We start from the raw sequence: 18,096 nt of genomic DNA, 5'->3' as shown, positions 1-18,096 counted from the left end.
CTCTCTGTTCTCACAGCTATTCTGCTGGGACTACCAAACGTGAAGTGCAGTCAGATGCTGGATTGCTGAAAATTCCTGGATTCCTGTGGGAGAACAGGAAGGCTCAGGAGGGCCATGTGCCTCTGCCCTTCAATGGCGACTCTTACTGAGCCATTGCTGCCTCTTGAGTTCTGTGGCCTGAATCCAGTCACAGGTGCAAGTAGACACAGCTTCTATTGATCTCTTATTCTGAACAAATTGGACAAATTGGAGAAATGGTCTGAGGTAAACAGGATGAAGTTCAATAAAGATAAATGCAAAGTGCTCCACCTAGGAAGGAACAATCAGTTTCACACATACAGAATGGGAGGAGACTGTCTAGGAAGGAGTATGGCAGAAAGAGATCTAGGGGTCATACTGTCTAGGAAGGAGTATGGCAGAAAGAGATCTAGGGGTCATAGTAGACCACAAGCTTAAAATGAGTCAAGGCAGAAAGAGATCTAGGGGTCATAGTAGACCACAAGCTTAAAATGAGTCAACAGTGTGATACTGTTGCAAAAAAAGCAAACATGATTCTGGGATGCATTAACAGGTGTGTTGTAAACAAGACACGAGAAGTCATTCTTCCGCTTTACTCTGCGCTGGTTAGGCCTCAACTGGAGTATTGTGTCCAGTTCTGGGCACCGCATTTCAAGAAAGATGTGGAGAAATTGGAGAGGGTCCAGAGAAGAGCAAGAATGATTAAAGGTCTTGAGAACATGACCTATGAAGGAAGGTTGAAGGAATTGGGTTTGTTTAGTTTGGAAAAGAGAAGACTGAGAGGGGACCTGATAGCAGTTTTCAGGTATCTAAAAGGGTGTCATCAGGAGGAGGGAGAAAACTTGTTCACCTTAGCCTCCAATGATAGAACAAGAAGCAATGGGCTTAAACTGCAGCAAGGGAGATTTAGGTTGGACATTAGGAAAAAGTTCCTAACTGTCAGGGTAGTTAAACACTGGAATAAATTGCCTAGGGAGGTTGTGGAATCTCCATCTCTGGAGATATTTAAGAGCAGGTTAGATGAATGTCTATTGGGGATGGTCTAGACAATATTTGGTCCTGCCATGAGGACAGGGGACTGGACTCGATGACCTCTCGAGGTCCCTTCCAGTCCTAGAGTCTGAGTCTATGAGTCTATGAAGACGGAGGACATTTCCCAGCTTTGCCCCTCCTCTTTTCCTCCTGCTTTCAAGTTCAAGTGGTGACCATTCTCCTAAGAGCTGCCTCTGTAAAGATGTCTAGGAATCTCTTTGGAGATTGCTCATCGGGTGGCTCTTCACTCCTAGAGTGACACCCCACAGACAAACTCTGGCAGCAGTGGGTCAGATTTTGAAACTAGGGTAAAATCAGGCATCTTAATTCATAGTTAGGCATCAAAATAAGTGGTCTGGTTTTCAAAGGTTCCAAGTACATGCAGCTTCCACTGACTAAACAGAGCTATTGCTTTAAAATAGAGTTAGTCAGAGCCAGGAGCCTGCAAGTCCTGCAAGCCCTGAGAGATCCAGCTCCAATCAAGTCTGTCCTCCCTGCTGTGAAGCCAAGAGGTCCTCGGATGGGCATCCAGGGTCCGTGGCTCCAGAGCCCTGCCATGTGGCCTGCTCCAGGGCCAGGGACCCTGGACTTGCAGGATGTGGGGCTCCAGGGCAGTCCTGCCATGTGGTCTGACTGAGTTGCTGAGCATCTATAATTCCCACTGATGTCAGTGAAATATGGGGATGCTTGGTACCTATGAAAATCAAGCCACTTTTTTAAAACTATGAAGTTAAGTATTTAACTTCAGCCCACCATGTATGAAAATGTTGGCCTAAGACAGTGGTTTTCAACCTGTGGTCTGCAGACCCCTCGGGGTCCACAGAAGATGATCATGAAAATAAAGTTTCAGATCCCAGAAAGGGCATTCCTTTTTCTGATCCATCAAAAGTATGCAAATCCCCTCCCCCCACCCAGGGCAAAAGCTGGAAGTGTTGTCAGTACCATAGAAGCCCACAGTTTAATGGCCTTTCTCAGACTGTGTCCAATGCCAGGTTCAGCACATACTACTATACCCCATTTATAGCTGACTTCTGTCCAGTCAGTTTTCAGTCTAAGACTTCTATGGTAGGGGTCCTCGGACCACAGGTTGAATTTCCAAACCTCCATTCAAAATATTTTAGGGGGTCTGCCAATGAAAAACCACTAGGCCTGTGAAAAGCAGAGGACAGTCATTTGCTGGTTTTGGCAGTCTCTCAGATTAACACTAGATGGCAGTGAATGACAATATTTCTGAATGCAGTGTAGTTGTGTTGGTCCCAGGATATTAGAGAGACAAGGTGGGTGAGATAATATCTTTAATTGGACCAACTTCTGTTGATGAGTGAGACACACTTTCAAGCCACGTGAAGCTATGAAGAAGAGCTCTGTATGGCTCAAAGGCATGTCTCTGTCAGCAATAGAAGTTGGTCCAATAAAAAGTATTCCCTCACCCACCTTGTCTCTCTAATATTTCTTAAGAATTTTTGATCTTTAGAATATTCTTTTAAGTGAAGCAGGGAAGCAACACAGTTACTTCAAAACAGAAGCAATCACCATCTGAAGTTTTACGTCCTGATTCTGTAAACCTTTTGTGTGCAGACTTCAGAGAAGTTTGCACGCAGGGTTTTCAGCAGGAGGGCTCTTAATCAGTTTTAACTTTTAATTTGAAACATTTCATTTTCATTCTTTTATGTTCTTGTCTTGTACTCACTTAGCAGCTGTCATTATGGTTGAAAGTATGGATAACCATGTCCATCCCTTCCGTACATACATCCAAGGCTAACCCCAAAGCCATTCTGAGGATTGGCTGGCAGAGAGGACCGTTTGACTGATGTTGTTAGCAACTTCCCAAATCTCCAAGTGGTTTAATTTTATTTTATTTACTGTGACCTAGACATAGCAGGTTCACAGCCAGATGAAATTTATAGCCACAGCTCTTCCACAAATCAGAGTGACAACACAGCTTGGAAATCCAGGGCGGTCCCAAATTCCACAGTTTGCTCCAGAATCCTGAGTATCAGGGCACCAAGAAAAGTAGTAATTTTGCGGGGGATAAAAGTTTTTATGACATTTAAAAACAGTTTGAGAAGGCAAACATGATATATAATGTATACAATCATTTTACACATACTCACATGTAAATCATTATTTAAATTGTTTTGTACTGTTTTTGGAAGCCTGGCTAGTAAAAATTGTCAAATGTGTTGTTTACTTGGGCACATTACACACAGATCTGTGTTTAAACAAGTATTAAGATCCAGCGATGCCAATGGGCCAATAATCCTTGGAGGATGTTTTTTTGGTGGTGGCCCCAGCATGTGGTGGCACAAAAAAAACCCAGCAATTTCAGTTCTAAGGGAAAAGGGCCAATACTGATTGGAGGTGTCAGGAAAGGTTGTGTGGCTAGGGCATTGGGGAGCCTGCTGATTCAGTAGTGCACCAGTTAACCTCCTGCCAGGGGAGCTCCTTTGGACCCCTGATAGGAGTAAGAGCTGCCCACATCTGGTAGAAAACCTATGGAGGTCAATGGCAGAAACACCTGAGATGCACACAGTTCTGCTGGCAGAGCCCCATGTAATTCCTGGTGAATTTGGGAGATGGTAGGGCCCTGACACTCCCTTCCTCCACAGAGACTGTGTGCACTGATGCACTGGTGGTGGCACAGCAGCTGTGCTGCCTGACAGGCACAACGTGTCTGACAGTTCTTGCAGGGGTGGTGCACCTCCATGTGCTCCAGTGTGAGCTGTGGTTTTAGGCCATAATTTAGCCCCTCAAAGTGATACAGAAGGGCTCATTATCATTAGTTAGCCCTAGGAATTGGCTTGCGAAGTTTTGAAGCAGGGAAGGTGCTCTAGTGTGATCTAGCAGTTGTGGGACCACTTAGGACAACTTTCCCCGGTGTAGGGAAAGTTCTGGAAGAATCAGAGTACAGATGTGATGCTTATGCAGATTTAGAGTGAAGTCTGTAGCAGTGTGGTTGTTGAAACCAGAGACTTGGCTGCCTAGGGCATGCGCCCAGGAGGTGAAGCAGAGAGTTGCTGGTAAGTTCAGACTGATAAAGGACTCTGATCATGTGAATTAAATCAGCCAGAGCAATAAAATGCTTCCTCCTGAGAACTTCCGAAATGCCCTTATTTAGCAGTGGAATAGATTGAGACTATTTTAGGACCAGAAAGCCTAGTAAACATAGAATTTCCTGCTTCAGCTCACCTACTTGGTGATGTCCATTATAAAGTGCCATCTTACGCTAATGGCACTAATCACAAGCTGCACTGCAGGCAAACCACAATGCCCCTCTGCCATATACGTTGGCCAAACTGGACAGTCTCTACGCAAAAGAATAAATGGACACAAATCTGACATCAGGAATCATATCATTCAAAAACCAACTGGAGAACACTTCAACCTCTCTAACCACTCAGTTGCACAGACTTGAAGGTGGCAATTTTACAACAAAAAACCTTCAAAAACAGACTCCAAAGAAAGACTACTGAACTTGAATTAATATGCATATCTGATACAATTAACTTAGGTTTGAACAGAGACTGGTAATGGTTGGGCCATTACACTAATTGAATTTATTTCCCCATGTTAAGTATCCTCACACCTTCTATGGGTCATCTCGATTATCACTTCAAAAGTTTTTTTCTCCTGCTGCTGATAGCTCATCTCAATTGATTGGCCTCTTACAGTTGGTATGGCTACTTCCACCTTTTCATGTTCTCTGTATGTATAAATATCTTCTTGCTGTATGTTCTAGTTTATGCATCCGATGAAATGGGCTGTAGCCCACGAAACCTTATGCTCAAATAAATTTATTAGTCTATAAGGCACCACAAGTACTCCTGTTCTTTTTGCAGACACAGACTAACATGGCTGCTACTCTGAAACACAGTGATTTGGCCTCTCTGTTTGAAAAGAAATATTCTGCATCATGTTCTCCCTAATCTCATGCATAATGCCGTTGATTTTAATACATCCTTCATATACAGCATCACAAAACACTTCCAACAACACGTAGAATGGAGAGGGAGAGCATGTCTTACAGCACTGGGTTGAGTGCCCAGCAGAATGCAGCAAGGGGAAAATAGCATACAGCAGGAAGAAGAGTCAGAGAAGAGGCACCTGAATAGTATAAGCAGGTAAGGATGGAAGAACCTCTTCTTTCAGGCTACTTATCTTGAAGGGAGGATGGAAAGATGCATTCATGAAGAAATGCCCATCATACCATACAAGGTTTTAACATGCAAATGGGAATCAGGGACCAAGTTCAAACTAATGGAGTGAGCTGTTAAGCAGGTAGCTGAATGTAGCGTCAGAGAGGTATGGCAAAGCAAGTCCACAGAGAGTTTCCGAAAGCAGGAGAGTAATTTTGTTCTGCATTTTGAAATGGATAAGAAGCCTGTCATGGTGATGAAGGATGAGGGGAGAAACTTGACTCCTAAGTCACACAGTTGCCTGGCTGCAGCATTTGGGATTCCCTATAATGTAGAGAACAGGGAATCAGGAAGTCCAAAAAAGAAGTTGTCAAGTATCAGAGGGGTAGCCGTGTTAGTCTGGATCTGTAAAAGCAGCAAAGAGTCCTCTGGCACCTTATAGACTAACAGAGGTTTTGGAGCATGAGCTTTCGTGGGTGAAGACATGCATCTGACGCTCCAAAATGTCTGTTAGTCTATAAGGTGCCACAGGACTCTTTGCTGCTTTTACAAAAAAGAAGTTGTTACAGTAACTCAGACAGGAAATGATTAAGGTGTGTACTAAGGAGTTCAGTAGAGGTAGATTCAAGACAAGGATGAATTCTGGTCATGTAAACAAGGGAGCGTTAAGAAGATATGAGAAGGAGGTAATAGAGATAAGGAGATATGGGAAGAGAAATAGATTCATGGTCAAGTCTGATCCCAGGAGTTTGGGAAGCAAAGCTGAAATCTGGGATAAGGAACATGATTTGGGGAGATGAAATTGTATTGATGTACCCAAAAGGAGGATTGCATTCTCTAAAGCAGTCCGCAGTAGGAAGTTATGGTTTAGACAAGTGCTGAAAGTCAAAGCAGGAGGTATATGGGCAGAAATGAGATGGAGAGTGAAGGAGAAGAGGGAGACGATGTAATAACCATAAAATTGATTAAATGCCCCAAAACAGCATTAAAGTTGTGCAGCGATGTCCATGCCATTCCAGAACAATGAATTCAGCAACACTCAAACTTCTGAAAACCAGGAAATACAGAGCTGAGGTACATGCTACCACTGCAACACAACCTTAACTCTGCCCCTCAGCTCTGGCAATAGCAACTGGGAATGATTCAATAAGAGATGTATGTGCCGCAACAGGTAGACATGAGGAAGTTCTAAGAGAATGTGCCATTATTTGTGTCGTGTTCCACAGATTTGAATTCCGGCATTTTTCAACATGCATTCCAGCTACACTTCCTGTGTGTATTGTAGTTGTATTGAATGATGGGGGATTAGTTGGCGAAGGGTGGCATAATTGTTCTTGTGATATGAGAAGAGGTGCATTCGTACTTCAAAGGATCATATTAGCCTCATTTTAATGCTGGGTTCTATAGACTGTGACAGTAGTGGTGCACCAAGGTCTTGTCCTGTGGGCTGTGAGCATTATTTGGATGCTCCGGGGCATTATGAGTGGTGTCTTAAAAGGAATCTATAGGGCCAGGGTGAAAGGGTGTGTGATATCTGCTCACCTAGACCGTGAGCCATCCTCCAGTTGTTGGTAAGAGAGACTGATTTAAGTGATAGGTTACATACCACAGTTAGTAGTTCTGCAATTTCATATTTGAGTTCCTTCAGAACTCTTGGGTGAATATCATTTGGTCCTAGGGACTTATTACTGTTTAATGTATCAGTTTATTCCAAAACCTCTTCTATTGACATCTCACTCTGAGATTTGTCAGCTGAAATGAATTGCTCAGATGTGGGAATCTCCCTCATAATCCTCTGCAGTGAAGACTAATGCAAAGAAGTCATGGAGCTTCTTTGAAACTGTCCCCGAACTTGATCTCTAAACTGTCTTCTCTACAGCTCATTAGCTTAATGGCTTTATTTACCTTCTATATAAATGTCCTTTCATTGTCCCTTGCCAGTAATCAGGCTGTTCAGACATGTAGATATACATTCTTTTGTCTAGGGCAGGCTGGGCATATGACCTGCCTCCCAAACCCATTTTAAGAACGTATTTCCAGCATATAGCTATAATTTTTTGTACTCAACTCGAACATAAGTCACACAATGTTTTTTGGGACCAGTGTGTCACCGATTTACCTCTGATACCTCAAATGACACCTTTTTGGTGCATATTTTGATGACAGTGTGTTGGGAGTAATGAGTGTGTCAGGCTTGATATACATTACAGTACAATGAGGGCCCGCTGCCAGTTGGCACTGAGGGGCACCCAGGTGACAGGGTGGTAACATTTAGCAAGTCTGGATGGATTGTATGGAATGGACTCAGTGTTTGAACATAAGTAGGTGTAAGTAGCTCCCATTTTCTACACCCAAGTTTTGCCTTAGCAAAGAGAATATGCTAGACTATGTCCAACAGTTCTCATGGGCTCTCTTCCCAGAGTGTTCATCAGCAGCTGTGAGGGTGGAGTGCTAGTTTGTACATTATTAGTGTGTCAGGACAGCTCCCAAAGAGAGCAGAGTTAAGGTTACATTGCAGGGGTAATGTACTTTACTTCCTGGTTTTGAGAAGGTTACGTTTGTGTTACCTTAACTCTTCATCTCCTGGTTTTCAGAGGGTTGAGTGTAGATAATTCAATGTTCTGAAACGGCATGGGGTTCTACTGGGAAACTAACTCTGTGTTAATGAAGTTTTGGAGCATTTAATTTCTTTGGTTGTTTTTTTTTTTAATAAATTCTCAGCACCCCCATGTGCCACAGCCTAGCTCTTCCCATCCACTGCCTCTGGCTCCTTGGCAATGATTTCCTTGGCTTCATGTTAGTCACTTCACTGTCCCTTCATCTTCTCCTCATCTCCCATCTCTCTGCCTGTCCAGCCTGGTTCTCCTTCTTCAGCCCTCATAAACAGATAGTTAAGCTTTAATGCCTCTTTTACCTGTAACGGGTTAAGAAGTCCACCTAGCCTAGCTGACACCTGACCAGAGGAACCAATGGGGGAACAAGATGTTTCAAAAGGAAGGAGGGAAGTTTTCCTTTCTTTAGAGTTTCAGTTTCAGCTGGAGTGAAAAAGATCAAGGAACCAGCCTCTTATCAGAGTAGTAAGTTTTAGAAAGGGATAAATAGGTTTATGTTTATTTTCTTTGTAACTTGTCTTGGTACCGTTAAGGGAATTATCAAAATTGGGTATTTGGGTATTTTTTTGTCTAACTAAATTTGTGCCCAGGGGAACATCCTCTGTGTTTTAAATCTGTTGTCTGTGAGCGTGGCTGGTATGCTAATCTCTCCCAGAGGGTTTTCTTTTACCTTTCTTTTCTTTAATTAAAAGCCTTTTTCTTAATACCTGATTGATTTTTCCTTGTTTTTAGATCCAAGGAGGTTAGATCTGGATCCTCCAGGAGTTGGTGGGAGAAAGGGAGGGGGATGATTAATTTCTCCTTGTTTTAAGATCCAAGGGGTTTGGATCTGTGTTTACCAGGGAATTCGTTAAGTCCCTCAAGACTACCCAGGGAAAAAGGTAGTACTTGGGGTTGGTGGCAGCGATACCAGATCTAAGCTAGTAATTAAGCTTAGAAGTGTCCATGCAGGTCCCCACATCTGTACCCTAAAGTTCAGAGTGGGGAAGGAACCTTGACATGGTGAGCAGCGGTGAGGGATTTTTTAGGAACCAAAAGCCAGATTTTTTTCCCCTCATTTGAGATGCTGGGGAAGCAGTGAAGGAAAGATACCCTGAAGGCAAACAGATAAAGTTTTTTCTAACAAGGCTTTGTTAGAAAGAATTTCCAGCAGGGCTTAGCTGGAGGGTAATTAACAGTTTGCAAAAGACAAGTTACAAACCAGTTTTTCTGGTATCTTCTCATTCTGAGAAGTCTAGTTAAAAGCTGTGGGTTTTTGTTTTTTTCTTACCTCGCAAACCAAGATAGCTCAGGCCGAGCAGAGAAACATGTCAAGCAAAGAAAAAAAAACATACTACAGGAGCTGGAATTAGCCAAACTCTGGGCTGAGGAGAGCCATAAGGAACATGACAGACAGATGGCCAGAGATGAGGCTGCCCACAAAAGAGCTATGGAGGAGAAACAAAAAGAGATGGAGGCGAGAGAAAAAGAGATGAAGGAGAAAGAAAAAGACAGAGAAAGAGAAAAGAAAGCCAAAGAGGCTGACCACTAGAGGGCTATGGAGATCCAGAGGGAGGCCCACAACCATGCCCTGGAATTAGCAAAGGCTAAGCAGGATGTGCCAGCCAACCCTAACAAACCTTCTCCAGGTACTGTTTCCCATCCCAGAAAATTCCCCACCTACAAGGCAGGTGATGATATTGAGGCCTTCTTAGAAAATTTTGAAAGGGCCTGCCTTGGGTACAGAATCTCTGCAGACCAGTATATGATAGTGCTGAGGCCACAGCTCAGTGGACCCTTAGCAGAGGCGGCGGCTGAAATACCTAAGGAACACATGAACGATTATAAACTTTTTCAAAACAAGGCCAGAATCAGAATGGGGCTAACACCTGAGCATGCCCATTGGCGGTTCAGAGCCCTAAGGTGGAAACCAGATGTGTCATTTACCCGACACGTCTACCATATTGGAAAGAATTGGGATGCCTGGATATCAGGAGCAAGTGCTAACTCTCTGGAAGAGCTGTCCTTCCTAATGCAAATGGAGCAGTTCTTAGAGGGTGTTCCTGAGGAAATCGAAAGGTACATCCTAGATGGGAAGCCCAAAACTGTAACTGAGGCAGAGGAGATTGGAGCCAGATGGGTGGAAGTGGCAGAAAAGAAAAAAACTATTAGCAGTTGGAGTGAATATCAGAGGGGGCAAACAGAACCAAACCCTATCACCGGGGGCAACCCAAGGCCCTACCTACAACCCAAGGAAAACCCCAAACACCTTATTGTCCCACCTCACCAGTCTCCAGCAACCCACCTCAGCCCAGTGACCAGTCAGCTGGGCGATGTTTTAAATGTAATGAACTGGGACATATAAAGGCCCACTACCCCAAGAACCCCAACTGAGTACAGTTCATTACACCACCATCACACCAAAGATCCCCAGGCCCAGATGCCTCTCAAATACCCTTGGAGCAAAGAGAAACCTTGAGAGTGGGCTGAAAGAAGGTTATCGCATGGAGAGACTCTGGGGAACAAGTGTCAGCTATCCACCAATCCTTAGTGGACCCCAAATTCATCAACCCAGAAGCCCAAGTGACAATTCACCCATTCATGTCAAAATCTTTAAACTTGCCTGCAGCTGAGTTGCCTGTCCAGTACAAGGGCTGGTCAGGAATGTGGACTTTTGCAGTCTATGACAATTATTCCATCCGCATGCTACTGAGGGAAGACTTGGCCAACCATGTAAAGCTGGCCAAGAGGGTGGGAATGGTCACACGCAGCCAGGCCAAGCAAGCTTCCACACCCATCCCTGTTCCTGAGCCATCCACCAGGGTCCCGTCTGTGTTACCAGAGACCCAGACAGAGGTGGTGGAACCGGATCTTCTACCCATGAATGCTACAGCCGTAATGAATTCAGTCCCAGAACCAGAACTGGCGAAGCAACCAGCACCAGAACCGTTGCTAGCACTGACTCCAGCGCTTGCAAACCTATCTACAACTCCAACGCCAGAGGGCACCAGCGGGCCTGAACTGGCAGAAGCAGTAGACAACCCTACTCAAGAGGCTCAGCCAGAGCCTGAAATATCACATAGTGCACCAGCGGAGAGCGGTTCACAATCAACGAAAACAACCCCATCACCTACATCACTTCTAGAGGGACCAAGCCCAAGTCCACAGTCTAAGAGGAACTGACATCTCCAGCATCAAGGGAATAGTTCCAGGCTGAGCAGGAAGCAGATGACTGCCTTCAGAAAGCTTGAGTGGCAACACAGAGCACCCCACTGCCTCTCAGCTCTTCTAACCGATCCCGGTTTGTTGTAGAACATGGACTTTTATACAAGGAGACTTTTTCTGGTGGACACCAGGAAGACTGGTGTCCTCAAAGACGGTTGGTAGTTCCAACTAAGTACCGGGGAAATCTCTTGAGCTTATCCCATGATCATCCCAGTGGTCATTCCGGGGTGAACAGAACCAAGGATCAATTGGGGAAGTCTTTCCATTGGGAGGGAATGGGCAAGGATGTTACTAATTATGTCCGGTCTTGTGAGGTGTGCCAACGAGTGGGAAAGCCCTAAGACCAGGTCAAAGCCTTTCTCCAGCCACTCCCCATAATTGAGATCCCATTTCAGTGAGTAGCTGTGGATATTCTGGGTCCTTTCCCAAAAAAGACCCCCAGAGGAAAGCAGTACATACTGACTTTCGTGGATTTTGCTACCAGATGACCGGAAGCCGTAGCTCTAAGCAACACCAGGGCTAAAACTATGTGCCAGGCCCTAACAGACATTTTTGCCAGGGTAGGTTGGCCCTCCGACATCCTTACAGATTCGGGAAGTAATTTCCTTGCAGGGACCATGAAAAATCTGTGGGAAGCTCATAGGGTGAATCACTTGGTTGCCACCCCCGTACCACCATCAAACCAATGGCCTGGTGGAGAGGTTTAATGGAACTTTGGGGGCATTGATAAGTAAATTCATAAATGAACACTCCAATGATTGGGACCTAGTGTTGCAGCAGTTGCTTTTTGCCTACAGGGCTGTACCACATCCAAGTTTAGGGTTTTCACCGTTTGAACTTGTGTATGGCCATGAGGTTAAGGGGCCATTACAGTTGGTGAAGCAGCAATGGGAGGGGTTTACGCCTTCTCCAGGAACTAACATTCTAAACTTTGTAAGCAACCTACAAAGCACCCTGTGACACTCTTTAACCCTTTCTAAATAAAACCTAAAGGCTGCTCAGGAAGAGCAAAAGGCCTGGTATGATTATCATAACCTTAGTCCCAGATTTGGACCTTAGCGTCCAAAATATGGGGGTTAGCATGAAAACCTCCAAGCTTAGTTACCAGCTTGGACCTGGTACTTGCTGCCACCACCCAAAAAATTAGAGTGTTTTGGGGCACTCTGGTTCCCCTGAAAAACCTTCCCTGGGGACCCCAAGACCCAAATCCCTTGAGTCTCACAACAAAGGGAAATAATCCTTTTTCCCTTCCCCCCTCCAGGTGCTCCTGGAGAGATACACAGACACAAGCTCTGTGAATCCAAACAGAGTGACTCCCCCTCTCCGTTCCCAGTCCTGGAAACAAAAAGCACTTTCCTCTTCACCCAGAGGAAATGCAAAATCAGGCTAGCAAATTCAACACACACAAATCTCCCCCTGATTTCTTCCTACCACCAATTCCCTGGTGAGTATAGACTCAATTTCCCTGAAGTAAAGAAAAACTCCAACAGGTCTTAAAAGAAAGCTTTATATAAAAAAGAAAGAAAAATACATACAAATGATCTCTCTGTATTAAGGTGACAAAATACAGGGTCAATTGCTTAAAAGAATATTGAATAAACAGCCTCATTCAAAAAGAATACAAATCAAAGCACTCCAGCACTTATATTCATGTAAATACCAAAGAAAAGAAACCATATAACTTACTATCTGATCTCTTTGTCCTTACACTTAGAAACAGAAGACTAGAAAGTAGAAACTACTTCTCCAAAGCTCAGAGAAAGCAGGCAGACAGAAAACAAAGACTCAGACACAAACTTCCCTCCACCCAGAGTTGAAAAAATCCGGTTTCCTGATTGGTCCTCTGGTCAGGTGCTTCAGGTGAAAGAGACATTAACCCTTAGCTATTTGTTTATGACACGCCCCCCAAATTGCAGACAGTGGGGAAGCTCACTGGCGGCGATTTCCTTTTAGAACTTGAAAATAAACAGATTAATACAACACATGCACCTTTACATATACCCCTAAGTATATAACTAACAGACTTTTACATTTTAAGAACACTTTTTAACTACTGAATTCTGGGAAACTCTCACGGGAGAGTGCATCAGCTACTTTGTTAGAAGCTCCTGTGATGTGCTGAATTTCAAAATTAAAATCTTGGAGAGCTAAACTTCAACGAAGAAGTTTCTTTTGTTCCCCTTGGCAGTATGAAGCCACTTTAGTGCAGCATGGTCAGTTTGTAGTTGGAACCGCCGTCCCCAAACATATGGGCGTAGCTTTTCCAGGGCGTACACAATGGCATAGCATTCCTTTTCACTGACTGACCAGTGACTTTCCCTCTCAGACAGTTTCTTACTGAGAAACACGACAGGATGGAAGTTGTGATCTGTTGCTTTCTGCATGAGCACTGCTCCTATACCACGCTCAGATGCATCCGTGGTTACTAGGAATGGCTTGTCAAAGTCCGGGGCCCTGAGTACAGGGTCAGACATGAGCATTGCCTTAAGTTGGGTAAAGGCCTTTTGACACTCATCAGTCCACTTAACGGCATTTGGCTGGGTCTTTTTGGTCAGGTCGGTTAATGGGGCAGCGATTTGGCTGTAGTGAGGTACAAATCGCCTGTAGTATCCGGCCAAGCCTAAGAAGGATTGGACCTGCTTCTTGGACCGTGGGACAGGCCACTTTTGGATAGCATCCACCTTGGCCTGTAGGGGGTTTATGGTTCCTCGACCCACCTGGTGCCCCAGGTAAGTCACTTTGTTTTGGCCTATTTGACACTTTTTGGCCTTAACAGTTAGTTCGGCCTGCCTGATGCGCTCAAAGACCTTTTCCAGGTGTAGTAGGTGTTTGGGCCAGGAGTCTGAAAAAATGGCCACATCATCGAGGTAGGCAACTGCAAATTCTTCCAGTCCAGCTAGCAGACCATCTACCAGCCTCTGGAAGGTGGCGGGTGCATTTCGAAGGCTGAAAGGAAGGACATTGAATTCATACACCCCCGCAAGGGTGACAAATGCTGACCTCTCCTTGGCAGGTTCATCTAGCGGTACTTGCCAGTACCCCTTGGTTAAGTCTATTGTAGAGATGAACTGGGCACGTCCCAACTTCTCCAATAGCTCATCGGTGCGTGGCATTAGATAGTTGTCCGGATGAGTTACCACATTTAGCTTATGGTAGTCCACGCAAAAGCGTATTTCCCCATCTGGTTTGGGTACCAGAACCACTGGAGATGCCCATGCACTGGTAGATGAGCGGATTATACCCATCTGTAGCATGTTCTGGATCTCCCGTTCTATAGCAGCTTGGGCATGAGGAGACACCCGGTAGGGCGGGGTTCTGATTGGGTGAGCATTACCTGTATCAATGGAGTGGTATGCCCGTTCAGTCCGTCCTGGGATGGCTGAGAACAATGGGGCGAAGCTAGTGCACAGCTCCTTGATTTGTTGCCGCTGCAGACGTTCCAGGGTGGTTGAGAGGTTCACCTCTTCCACGCCACCGTCTTTTTTCCCGTCGTAGTAGACACCGTCAGGCCACTCAGCCTCATCTCCCTGGACTGTAAACTGACAAACCTGTAAGTCTCTGGAATACAAAGGCTTGAGAGAATTAACATGGTACACTTTAGGCTTTAGTGAGGAATTGGGAAATGCTATGAGGTAGTTTACAGTTCCCAGGCGCTCTTGGACCGTGAATGGCCCTTCCCATGATGCTTCCATCTTATGGGCCTGTTGCGCCTTCAAGACCATAACCTGGTCTCCTACCTTGAAGGAACGTTCTTTGGCATGTCTGTCATACCAGGCCTTTTGCTCTTCTTGAGCATCCTTTAGGTTCTCTCTAGCAAGGGCTAAAGAGTGTCGGAGGGTGCTTTGTAGGTTGCTTACAAAGTCCAGAATGTTAGTTCCTGGAGAAGGCGTAAACCCCTCCCATTGCTGCTTCACCAACTGTAATGGCCCCTTAACCTCGTGACCATACACAAGTTCAAATGGTGAAAACCCTAAACTGGGATGTGGTACAGCCCTGTAGGCAAACAGCAACTGCTGCAACACTAGGTCCCAATTACTGGAGAATTCGTTGATGAATTTTCGTATCATGGCCCCCAAAGTTCCATTGAACCTTTCCACCAGGCCATTGGTTTGATGGTGGTACGGGGTGGCAACCAAGTGATTCACCCCATGAGTTTCCCACAGTTTTTTCCATGGTCCCTGCCAGGAAATTAGACCCTGAATCTGTAAGGATGTCGGAGGGCCAACCTACCCTGGCAAAGATGTCTGTTAAGGCCAGGCACACAGTGTTAGCCCTGGTGTTGCCTAGAGCTACTGCTTCCGGCCATCGGGTAGCAAAGTCCACTAAAGTCAGTACGTACTGCTTTCCTTTGGGCGTTTTTTTTGGGAAAGGGCCCAGAATATTCACAGCTACTTGCTGAAATGGGACCTCAATTATGGGGAGTGGCTGGAGAGGGGCCTTGACCTGGTCTTGAGGCTTTCCCACTCTTTGGCATACCTCACAAGACCGGACATACTTGGCAACATCCTTGCCCATCCCCTCCCAGTGGAAGGACTTCCCCAACCGGTCCTTGGTTCTGTTCACCCCAGCATGGCCACTGGGATGATCATGGGCTAAGCTTAAGAGCTTCCCCCGGTACTTAGTTGGAACCACCAACTGTTTTTGCGGCTGCCATTCTTCCCGGTGTCCACCAGAAAGAATTTCCTTGTATAAAAGTCCTTGGTCTATAACAAACCGGGATCGATTAGAAGAGCTGAGAGGCGGTGGGGTGCTCCGTGCCGCCGCCCTAGCTTTCTGAAGGCTGTCATCCGCTTCCTGCTCAGTCTGGAACTTTTCCCTTGAGGCTGGGGTCACCAGTTCTTCCTCAAACTGTGGACTTGGGCTTGGTCCCTCTGGAAGCGATGTAGGTGATGGGGTTGTTTCCGTTGCTGGTGAACCGCTCTCCGCTAGTGTACCTGAGGGTATTTCAGGCTCTGGCTGAGCCTTTTGGGTATGGCTGTCTTTTGCTTCTGCCAGTTCTGGCTCGCTGGCGCCCTCTGGCGTTGAGTTTGAAGATGTGGTTGCACTTGCTGGTGCTGGTTGCTGTTCCAGTTCCGGGCCTGGGACTGGAGATGCTGTGGCTGTTTCAGTGGTAGGCATGGAATCCGGGTCCACTACCTCTGTCTGGGTCTCTGGTAACACAGACGGGGCCTCTGTGGACGGCTCAGGAACAGGAATGGGTCTGGAAGCTTGCCTGGTTTGGCTACGGGTAACCATTCCCACTCTCTTGGCCCGCCTCACCTGGTTGGCCAAGTCTTCCCCCAGTAGCATGGGGATAGGATAATTGTCATAGACTGCCAAAGTCCACATTCCTGACCAGCCTTTGTACTGGACAGGCAGTTGAGCTGTAGGCAAGTCTATAGCTTGTGACATGAAGGGGTAAATTGTAACTTTGGCCTTTGGGTTGATGAATTTGGGGTCAACGAAGGATTGGTGGATAGCTGACACTTGTGCCCCCGTGTCTCTCCACGCAGTAACCTTCTTTCCGCCCACTCTCAAATTTTCCCTTCGCTCCAAGGGTATTTGAGAGGCATCCGGGCCTGGGGATCTTTGGGGTGATGGTGGTGTAATGAATTGCACTCGCATGGTGTTCTTGGGACAGTTGGCCTTGATATGTCCCAGTTCTTTACATTTAAAGCATCTTCCATCTGATGGGTCACTGGGCCGAGGTGAGTTACTGGAGACTGGTGAGGTGGAAGGGTAGGATGTCTGTGGCTTTACTTGGGTGGTATGTGGGGTCTTTGGCTGTCCTCGGTTGTAGGGTTTATGGTCTGTGTGCCCCCTGGGGTAATCGTTCCCCTTGACAGTAGCTTTCTTGCTTTCTGCCAGTTCCATCCATTTGGCTCCAATCTCCCCTGCCTCAGCGAGATCTTTGGGTTTTCCATCTTGTATGTACCGTGCGATGTCTTTAGGAACACCATCCAAGAACTGCTCCATTTGTATGAGGAGGTGCAGTTCTTCCAAGGTTTGAACGTTGTTTCCTGTTACCCAGGCCTCATAGTTTTTTGCAATGTAGTAGGCGTGTTTGGGAAATGACACCTCTGGTTTCCACTTTTGGGTTCTGAAGCGCCGACGGGCATGATCTGGGGTTATCCCCATCCTGTATCTGGCCTTGGTTTGAAAAAGTTTATAGTCATTCATTTGCTTCTTAGGCATTTCAGCTGCCACCTCTGCTAAAGGTCCACTGAGCTGTGACCTCAATTCTACCATGTACTGGTCTTCGGGGATGTTGTACCCAAGACAGGCTCTTTCAAAATTTTCCAAGAAGGCCTCGGTGTCATCACCTGCCTTGTAGGTGGGAAATTTCCTGTGCTGTGGAGCAATACCTGGCGCGGGGTTGTTAGGGTTGGCTGGCACATGCAGCCCAGCTTTTGCCAAGTCCAGTTCATGTTTTCTCTGTTTTTCCTTCTCTTCATTCTCTTTTTGTTGTTTTTCCATTTCTTTTTGTTGTTTTTCCATTTCTTTTTGTTGTTTTTCCATGTCTCGGTGGTGGGCCGCCTCTTCTTCTTCTTGCTTCCTTCTGTGGGCCAACTCTTCTTCTGCTTGTTTCCTTCGGTAGGCCACCTCTTCTTCTTCTAGTTTTCTTTTGTGTGCTGCCTCTTTGGCTGCCTGTTCTCTTTGGTAGGCTGCCAGTTTGATGCTTTCTTCCTTTTCTTTCAGCTCCAGTAGTCACCTGTGTTCAGCTTCTTTGAATTGCTCTTCAGCCTCAATTTTTGCCTTAGAAGTCATGATTCCTGTTTTCTTGTGTTGGGGTGCCCTCTGGTGTTTATCTTCTGAACTGCAGGTTCTCTGTTGCCTCCTGGAGTCTGCCTAGCAACAGTGCCTTTAGCTAATCTTCAATGTTAAGTAAACCTGAAAAACCACTTTATTTGCATATATATATAGTGCTGGTAATGACTCTCAATGGGAGTGCTATTGTGTGACAAAAGACTCTTAATAGCACCTTAATGGTTTCTTGCTTAACATGCAAGCCACAACTGCCAGAGAGAGCAGAAAAAAAAATTCTCTCTGGTTCCCTTTTAAAACCAAACTGTTTCTCTCTGCTAAAAAAACCTTAGCAGAGAAGAGAAAAATAT

The sequence above is a fragment of the Gopherus evgoodei genome, chromosome 2 (assembly GCF_007399415.2).
Source record: "Gopherus evgoodei ecotype Sinaloan lineage chromosome 2, rGopEvg1_v1.p, whole genome shotgun sequence".
Taxonomy (NCBI): domain Eukaryota; kingdom Metazoa; phylum Chordata; order Testudines; family Testudinidae; genus Gopherus; species Gopherus evgoodei.
Note: the sequence above shows the minus strand (reverse complement) of the source record.